Source organism: Acromyrmex echinatior, chromosome 18, assembly GCF_024713525.1.
Source record: "Acromyrmex echinatior isolate Ae372 chromosome 18, ASM2471352v2, whole genome shotgun sequence".
NCBI classification, from domain to species: Eukaryota; Metazoa; Arthropoda; class Insecta; order Hymenoptera; family Formicidae; genus Acromyrmex; species Acromyrmex echinatior.
In genome coordinates, this window is record NC_141869.1 from 1,045,950 (window position 1) to 1,055,092 (window position 9,143).

Below are 9,143 nucleotides of genomic sequence, written 5' to 3' on the forward strand. Positions count from 1 at the left end.
TACTGACTATTTCTTCTTCTAATTATTTTTACTTTATTCCTCGTATGTATGTGTGTGATACAAATTGATCATTCAGGATACTTTCGCAACTGAAGTTTACAGCTTTATTTATTTGTATTGAATGCCCTGATATATATTACTTCTATTACATTTCACACGGATGGATCCGAAAGTATTTTTGTATACAAATAAAAATTGATGAGTACATAGTAGAGATACAAAAATACAATCTGCAATCGGAGAAAATGGATCAATAAGAAATGCGCTTTAAACGTTAATGCATTTTGCTAAGAAGCAAAATGAAAAATCATCCTGGCGGACAGAAACGCGTTTTCTCGCTATCTCACGCCATAAGTAACTCCAGGAAGTCGGTTTGCGCGAGAAGCGCGCATTTCTCTCTCTCTCTCTCTCTCTCTCTCTCTCTCTCTCTCTCTCGTACATTCTTTTTTTTCCTTTTCCACCCCTCTTTCTGTAAGCGACTTCCATCATCTTTCTTTCGCGAGAGGCGAGAAAAGACAAAACGTCCGGTTGGTTGGTCGGCTTTCCTGGCAACGACTCCGCCAACTTGGCGAAAATTGAATAGATAGTGGCGCCCGGTCTATGCCAAGTTTTCCAGCGGGGTTTGTCGGACAGGAGGGTAATTCAACCCCTCCCGTGGAAAGAGCGAAAAAGGACGAAAGAGAAAGAGAGAGAAAAACAGAAAGAGAGCGGCGGTTGCTTCTGTATCCTTCACTTGGCGATAACGCGGATGGCAGTATTAGAGTAGGTAAACTATAAGTACTTTCGCTCCCATTCTCGAGTTAATTTTCAAAATCGTTCTCAAGGCGAGAAATGTTTGGCAAAATGTTCTACTGGAATATTAGTGTGAAACTGGAAAACAAGGTCTTTTATATTCGTTTATATTCAGTGTCACTGCATGCGCTGGCTCGCCTTCGGATGTACGAGGATTCAATTTTCAAATAATTCCCGTTAAATTGGCGCTGGTATTAAATCCCACGATTTTTTCCATTTCAATAATTATTGCTACAAATTTTATCTGAAATTCTTCGATTTTACTTTTCTTATTATTTTTCAAATTGTTAGAAAGCAAATATACAATAATTAACTATTCTATTTTCTTATTCTAAAAACAATAAAAATCTTATTTTAGATTGTACATTTGAGAACATAATCAATGAACTAGAAATAAATGCCTATTACGGTCGAAGCTGGATCTTTAATGCTTAAATAATCCAATGTAAATTATATATATATACAATTTATGTACTTGCATATATATGTTATATTTGCAGTCATTCGAACTGCGTGCCGAGTTGGTTTTCTGGACTTATAAACGCAATTAAACTACTAATAATGTCACAAATTAAAATAAATTGACAAGCGATTTCTAATAATTTGAGGCTTAATCAGGAAAGATGTTAATGTGTTGAAAAACTGTAAATCAATTTATTGTAAATGAATTTGTTATATTATTTTAAAAAAATTCTTTACACACTATTCTATTTAATTTTCAAGATTTGAAAAGTAATAAGGAACAAACTAAACCAAAGTCAATTTTGTCAGTTCAGTAATATACATACAATCTAAAAGTTCTTTAATTAGTAAGTCTGTGTTCATTTCATTTCAAATACGAGAGTATCACTTAAATGAAAGATTCACTTCAAAGGTTTAGAAAAAAATTACAGTCTGTAATCGTATAAGGATAGATGTCTCATAAAAGATGCAGATATTTCGCATAACGAATAAACTGTCCCGAAAGGGTTAAATGGGTTAAATGACGATAAATTCCACGAAGTCGTGCGTCGGAGGGAGAAGGGACCGGAGGGATGTAGAAAGCTTCTCAAAGTGCTCGTCAAGTCGTATAATCCGCGATTTATTTGACCCGAGCCGTCATAAATCCGGCCTCGGTGTGTTATTCCCGTAACTAGGAGTAGCAAACGGATCTCATTTCAGCCATCGGGACCACCCTGTCGCACTATCAAAGAGGGAAAGAGAAGATCAGGAAATGGGGAGGGAACGATCCTCGCGTCGTCTCGCTTGAGAAGGCGGTTTGGCTTAACTCCCGGGAATCTGGATCCGAAACTATCCGACGAACTACTCGCAAGACAGTTTGCCCAGAAACGGATTTCTGAGTCCCGGGGGATGCCACCCTGCCTGCGGCCCCCACCTTCGGGCCGTCGTTCTCCTTCCCCGACCGTTTCGATTTGAAACTCCGCGTATGCCTTCTCCACCGGCCGAATAACACGATGGCTCCATTATTGGAGCCGAGTGCTTTTGGGTATTATGTGATGGGATCGGATTTCAAGTCTGTCAAAATTATCAAAACGGAGAAAGAAATAAATGGAAAAAAAGATTCGTCTGCGGAAAGCGGAGAAATCGGAGGACTTTTTTTCCCCTCCGACGAAAGCTTAGACCCGATTGAACCGTCAGCGTTAAATATGAGATGATATCTTTGCGCGATTATATCACACATTAAATTTTTATTTATTAGACAAATCTATTTTAAGTAGGGATACATCGGATATTCGGAAAGTATCCGGTATCTGGTATTATCCGGCACTTTTTTACTATCCGACCATATAGTCGGATGTTAGTATCCGAGAATATATCCGGTTGAAATTTGATATCATTAAATTGTGGCTTTTTTTCGTATACAAATGTTCCAGCTAGAAACAAGTATATATATATATATATATTCATGATGCTATAATATCTTATACATTGTTGCAAAATTACAATCTTTTTCTCTATATGTAGAGACTTTTTTTTTAGAAGACACTTTCTCAGAATCCAGTCGGATATTCCAAAAATGTGGGATATCCAACTCGAAGAAATTGCCTTCTCGGACATCCGATCAGATATCCGGTATCCGATAATTTTATGATCCGGTATATCCCTCACTTTAAATCCGCTAAAATACATAATATTTCATTTGCCCGTAATTTTATATCTTTAATTTACTCTAAGTAAAATATATTTTAATTTTTAATAATAACTCCGTAATATCGCATTTAAAAGGTTCTCGATTGTTGTGCAAAAAAAAAACGAACTATAGATAGAAAAATATCAGGTATTATCACATCGATCCCTTATTTTCCATGTCGCTTTTACCGATATCTTTGTTGGATATCGGTAAAAGGGCAGAATCGAGAGAACTATAAAATTTTTATTTAAACATCGTTCCGACGTTTGCCTCGCTTATGAAAACATTTAGGGGCAAGGTAAAATTATGTCGGGTGTCTTTAGAGAGAGAGACTAGCGGATCGTTTTCCCGTAAAACAGACGTCTGAGCTTGCTACCTTTCCGAATGTTCGCCAAGTTTCAGCTGCATCGAAAATTTCGGATTTAAGAGTTCGTCTTGTCACTTTGTGGCCTCAACCATGCAAACTTTATTCACGACACCGATTTATCCTCTCACTTTATAGATCAGTTCAAAATACCTCTTGAATTTTATTTCCATCACCAAGAAAGAATGACAATATTTTTTTCTAGAATTTGCATGGTAATTCGTACAACTAATACTAGTAATACTAATAATAATAATACACTGTAAAAAATAAAACGTTAATTTTAACTTAAAGGCGTTTAGTGGATTTTCCGAGATATACAAAAATGTTAATTTTAACATTTTTACATGTCTCAGAAAATCCACTATACTTGTAAGTTAAAATTAACATTTTATTTTTTACAGTGGTAAAGTAGTAATAGTAGTAGATTTAATAATAATAATAGCTTCATTGAACGTACGAGAAACAGTAATATTATACTATGATGTGCAATATAACAGTGCCGTTGGTAAATTGCAAGAATTCGCACAAACTGTTACGGTTTACGGATGGTTCTTTGATTAAATAGTTTGGAACACCCACGGACACGTTTCACTTCTCAAACACGAGGCTTCAAAAGCGAAAAGCTACTGGTTCGCTTTTCGCTGATACGATGAAGTCCCGAGGAAATCGCTGGTTTTATCCATCAAAATCTCACCTCGCGGGATTAAGTGCCCTTCAGTAAGACAGGTACGCCTTCTTCGAGGTGCGCTTATCAAAGGAACTTTCGCGACGATATTTTTGTCTGTCTTCGTACCTCTGAGAAAAAGTTTGCCAGGTGGAATTAGCGGGAACTTTATAGCCCACGGTCGTAAAGCACCAACCGGCGCGCGGAGTTAAGCCGTGTACGCGCGTCCTGATCTTCTCTAGCCTTTTATTTTTTTCTCTCTTCTCTGCGCGCGATGTACTTTGGTTCTCTCTCTGATTTTCCACGTTCAATAGAACCTACTTAATTCAGCCGTCGTACGCCGTCGGAGAGACTGTTAAAAGCGAATTTGCTATATGACATAATATTGACTTAGCGTCCTGAGCAGCTTAAGATACCAAATTAATGAACAGTACCTCCGATGCAAATATGAAATCTAAAGTTTTGATTATTCTAACTCGTAACATATCGTATTCGTTTCAGATTTTCCTCTCTATTATTACGACTTTTCGGAAGGAAAAAAAAAGAAACGGAAACTTAATTTTGTCGAAGTAAACTCGAAAATAACTCGCAGTTATAAATCTGAAATACGAAAACAGTGACATTTATTTCTTCATTTCAAAGTTATCACCAAAAATAAACGCTTAATTCCTCGAAAATGTAAATTACACATCGTAATATTGTACAAATTTTAAACGCGGTTGACTGTCGTTCGATTTTCCATCAATCACATGACAGCGGTGATATAAACAAATCTTCAAATTAAACATGGGACTGACGCTGATCAAGTTCGCCTAAAATAACTGACTTTCCTGTCATACAATAAGGCGTGTATTCCCATCGCAGTTGCTAAATACGATCGTCTAATTCGGAAATTCGGTCACACAATAGAAGGATGATCGAAGTGTTACGAAATTAGTATGGAGATCAAGAGGCGAAATATCGCCAGATTGAATTTATCAATGGGTGCCATCGATTTTTTTCCCTGGATGTCAATATCTCTCTTGTAAGTCTTTCGAGGGAGAAAAGGACGTCGTTCGTTATAGAACGATTACTCGGGACCGTCGCTACTCATGAATAGCCGAGGGCCGAGTGTACAAAAGCGCGCGAGAGGCACAGAGACGACCGTATCCCCTCGTGCATATTGCAAGGGAAGCCTCAAAATTACTTTCGAGCTCGGTTGGTAGTTAATGCTCGCCTCTCTCTCTCTCTCTCTCTTTGCGTACTGGGGCTTTAAATATTCCAATTGGCGAAGTTCGCGTCATCGGTTGGTCGGTCGGTCGGCCGTTCGATGCCATGACAATAGGTGCACCGAGAAAACTAAATGAGCCGTGACGTAATTCATTGTCAGTCTCAAAGTTTTACGCGCCGTCATGAATCGCAACGTCACATCACGTCGACGTTTAGTTTCACTCGGAGGACCTCACCCTTTCCTGGCAAAGGATGAAGTCCTGGTCGCGTTTATTGAAAGGATGTGCTATTGAGGAATCCAAATAAGAGACAAACGTTTCGTTCGAAATCATTTTATTTCGATTTTATTTATTTTGTCCGCCGCGAGAATATCGTTGCCGTCATGTCCTTAACTTTGATCTTGAAAAGTATGCCATTTAAGGTGATTGTATCGCATAGGAGTGGCCTGTTCAATCGCCCGAATCGCCAGCGCACACCAAGAGAAAAGGTTGCTTCGATTTAAAGAAATTTCGATTAAATCAACAAATTTCTTTGATTTTTAACATTATTTTTTTAAATCAAATAAAATTCCTTCGATTAAAAAAAATGATGTTCAAATCCAAGAAGTGACGTTTAAACCATAATTTGAATGTCATTTCTTGGATTTGAACATAATTTTTTTTAATCGAATAAATTTTATTTGATTAAAAGAAATAATGTTTAAATCAAAGATATTTTTTCTTTAAATCGAAGCAACCTTTTCTCTGGTTACATGAGAGCATCATTCGGTGGAGGAAAAAAAAATTATTGCTGCGATCTGCAGCAATTTTTGAACAGTAATTTTTATTTCCCCACTGCACGCCGATAATTGAGAATGAGTTGATAAGTGAAGTAGTAAAGCAACTTTCTAAAGTTTAATATTTGTCTGGTTATCTCCCATTTTCTTCGGTTTAGAAGATTCGTATTATATTTATCTATAGTCTTTTAATTTTTTTTTGAGTGAATTTCTAAATACCGTTTTTGCGCTATAATTGAAAATAGTACTGTCGCTCCTTGTCTGGCACATATTAAAAGTACCAACTCCAAATGCAATTATCTTTTGAACATGCTTTACTCCCTCCCCCCCCCCTAAAATGATACGTATATATAGAGAATATCATTATCTTTAAATAGTAAAAGCTTTAAATAAATCTTAAGAAAAATCATTTTGCGATACAACCACTTTAAAACGAGAGTATAAATGACAGAAGAATCATATTCGCCAGTGAATTTTCAGCGGAAAAGAGGAGATAACGTGAATATACGGATACGGAAAAACGTGAAAAGTACGTGCCGCGTAAGTGAGTCCCTATTGACGTCGATCTTTTTTGGTCTATCGACCAAAAAATTCCGAACAAGACAACGAATTCGCGAGAATATGCGGTGGGAATATTACGGATCCTGTTGTGCGTGTGCGAGAAGCTACGTCAGTTATTTTAGCGTTCGCCGCGAGAAATCGATGTTAAGGACATTACATCCTCACCGTCGTCGTCATTGTCGTCATCGTCGTCGTCGTCGTCGTCGTCGTCGTCGTCGTCGTCGTCGCCGTCGCCGCATCGTCGCGTATGGCAGTTGGTTGAAAATCGACGAAAAAACAAGAAAAAGCAAGCGTGATCGACGAGAGAGAAGAGAAGAAGCGTTTCGCGAGAGTCGAGAGGGACGATCGATGAATATGGAACGGAAAAAAAAAAAAAAAAGTTCCGCGAGCAGGAATAAGAACCTACGAAAATGTTGGCGAGCGATTCAGCATCGTGTAGACACGCGCACGGCGTCACCAAGACACGCGTAGTTTCTGCGAGTCCCAGGCACCGACGTAGATTCAATTTGATGCTAATACTTGCAGATGATATACCACAAAGGTATCAGGCCACTGATGAAAGTTAAACAGCCGGAGTGCGCGGGAGCGAATGGCAAAGTGGTATTACAACAACTTTCGTGTGCTCCGGCAAAGTACAAACGGCGAATAATGCACATCATATATATGTATATGCGACAATTTTCCTCATTTTCCCTTTTTTTTCAACAATATTATCGCGCAATTATTTATTCGAATATGACACGTTTTATTTAATCAAACTTCCTTGCGGCGGTTTGTTTTGTAACGTATACATAAGATTTGAATAATATTTTGCTGAAGTGTCTACGTTCTAAAAATAACGTCGTGTGAATTTAACATCTAATTTTTGCCCTCTAAAAAAAAAATAGCGTCGTATGAATTTAACACGCAGTATCTATATAATTCTCGCTACTAATATTAGCATCAACACAGTAAGAATTTATATACAGACATCGCAAGATATCATTCTTACTGTGTTGAAGTTAATATTAGTGAGATTTATATAGATACCGCAAAGTTAAATTCATAGCGCTATTTTTTAGAGGGCAAAAATTAAATCTGAAATTTTATTAGACTGTCAAAACATTTATGTAGGATGCTGAAACTGGGTCACTGATTACGAGATAAGGATACAGTTATTTGTAGCTTTGGGGTAAACGGAGAGTGTGGTATTGTGTGGCATAATTATTAAATTTTTACGTTTAATTTTCCTCTATTTTAATTTTATTCGCAAAGGATCAACTTTTTACAGTTTTATGTAAGTTTTGTAATATCTTTTTTAGAATGTTTATTGTATAGCTTCTTCTAAACTATTTTATAGGTAAATTAGCTCTTCTAGACTATTTATACCGTATTTCTTTTATAAATATTTTTTGTAAATAAATTGTGAATAAGGGCATCACTAATGACGGACGTTGTATTTAAAATAAAAATACAAATACGACATGGAATTTTATTGATCCCTCATTAAATGTTTAACAAATTATACTATTAGCGGTATCTGTCAGAGATCGAGTTTTTAAACTGGTATTTTAATTAATATAATAGATTTTCCGACAAGAAAGCAAAATTACATAAATTAGGACTTACCGTTCGTAATAAAAAGAAATTTATACCTTCAATCAATTCAATAAGAATTTCAAATTTGAAATCGATAGAGTGAGATATCTAACGTCTATCGATTCCCGAGACCATTAGTCATTAAACGATGATCCAAGTCATTATTTCTTTTCATAACAATACTGTTATTATTATACAAAACATTATGTTGATCATTATTAGTGATCATAACATTAATTTGATTTCTTAAAGAATAATACTAGTTTTCATGCATTCAAGGATTTATCTGGCGACTGCTCGACCTTACTTCTCTTTGATCTTTGCCCTATTTTTGTAAAGATCATCCCCGAGGCGTTACGATACTTCATCGACGTGCGTCATTCGGCGACCACCGTCCTGGCGACGACATTTTACTGCCTTGTCGGGGCTTCGTCATTTTATTTACTTATTTCTCTCTCTCTCTCTCTCTCTCTCTCTCTCTCTCTCTAACCCTGGAAAATAGTTCAACGCGGAACCGTGGACCGCCCCATTTGCATGGATTTCAATCTCAAAGATCGTGAATCCGCGAGCGGTATCCTTTGGACGTCGTCGTTACCCCTTTCTAGTCTGAATTAATGACTTAGAGGTAGATCATGTAGCCTCCAATGGATAATCTCAAATATAATTTTAATTTCTTATTTCATTTTTTAAATTTATTTTCATTATTCAAGTATCAATATTTTCTATATAGATGTGCAGTCGATGTTCTTTTATAGCGTCGGTGAATACAACATTCAATATCCTCGATGGAGAATTCTACCGCTTTAATGCAAATTCTCAATTTCAAGATTATTAATCCGGATGATTCGACAAAGAAAGAGAGAGAGAAAGAGAGAAATTTATCTGTAGTCACAATTATTCTCCTACTCGGCGGATATTCAGGAGTAAAATGTCCGGACGCTTTGTGATGCAATTTATGTGACGATTATGAAAGTCAGGTACATATATTGAAACGCGTACAAACTGCTTTCGGCGAAACAGTAAAGCGAAAACGAAGCTTTTTACTGCTTCCTTCATAGAAAGGAGT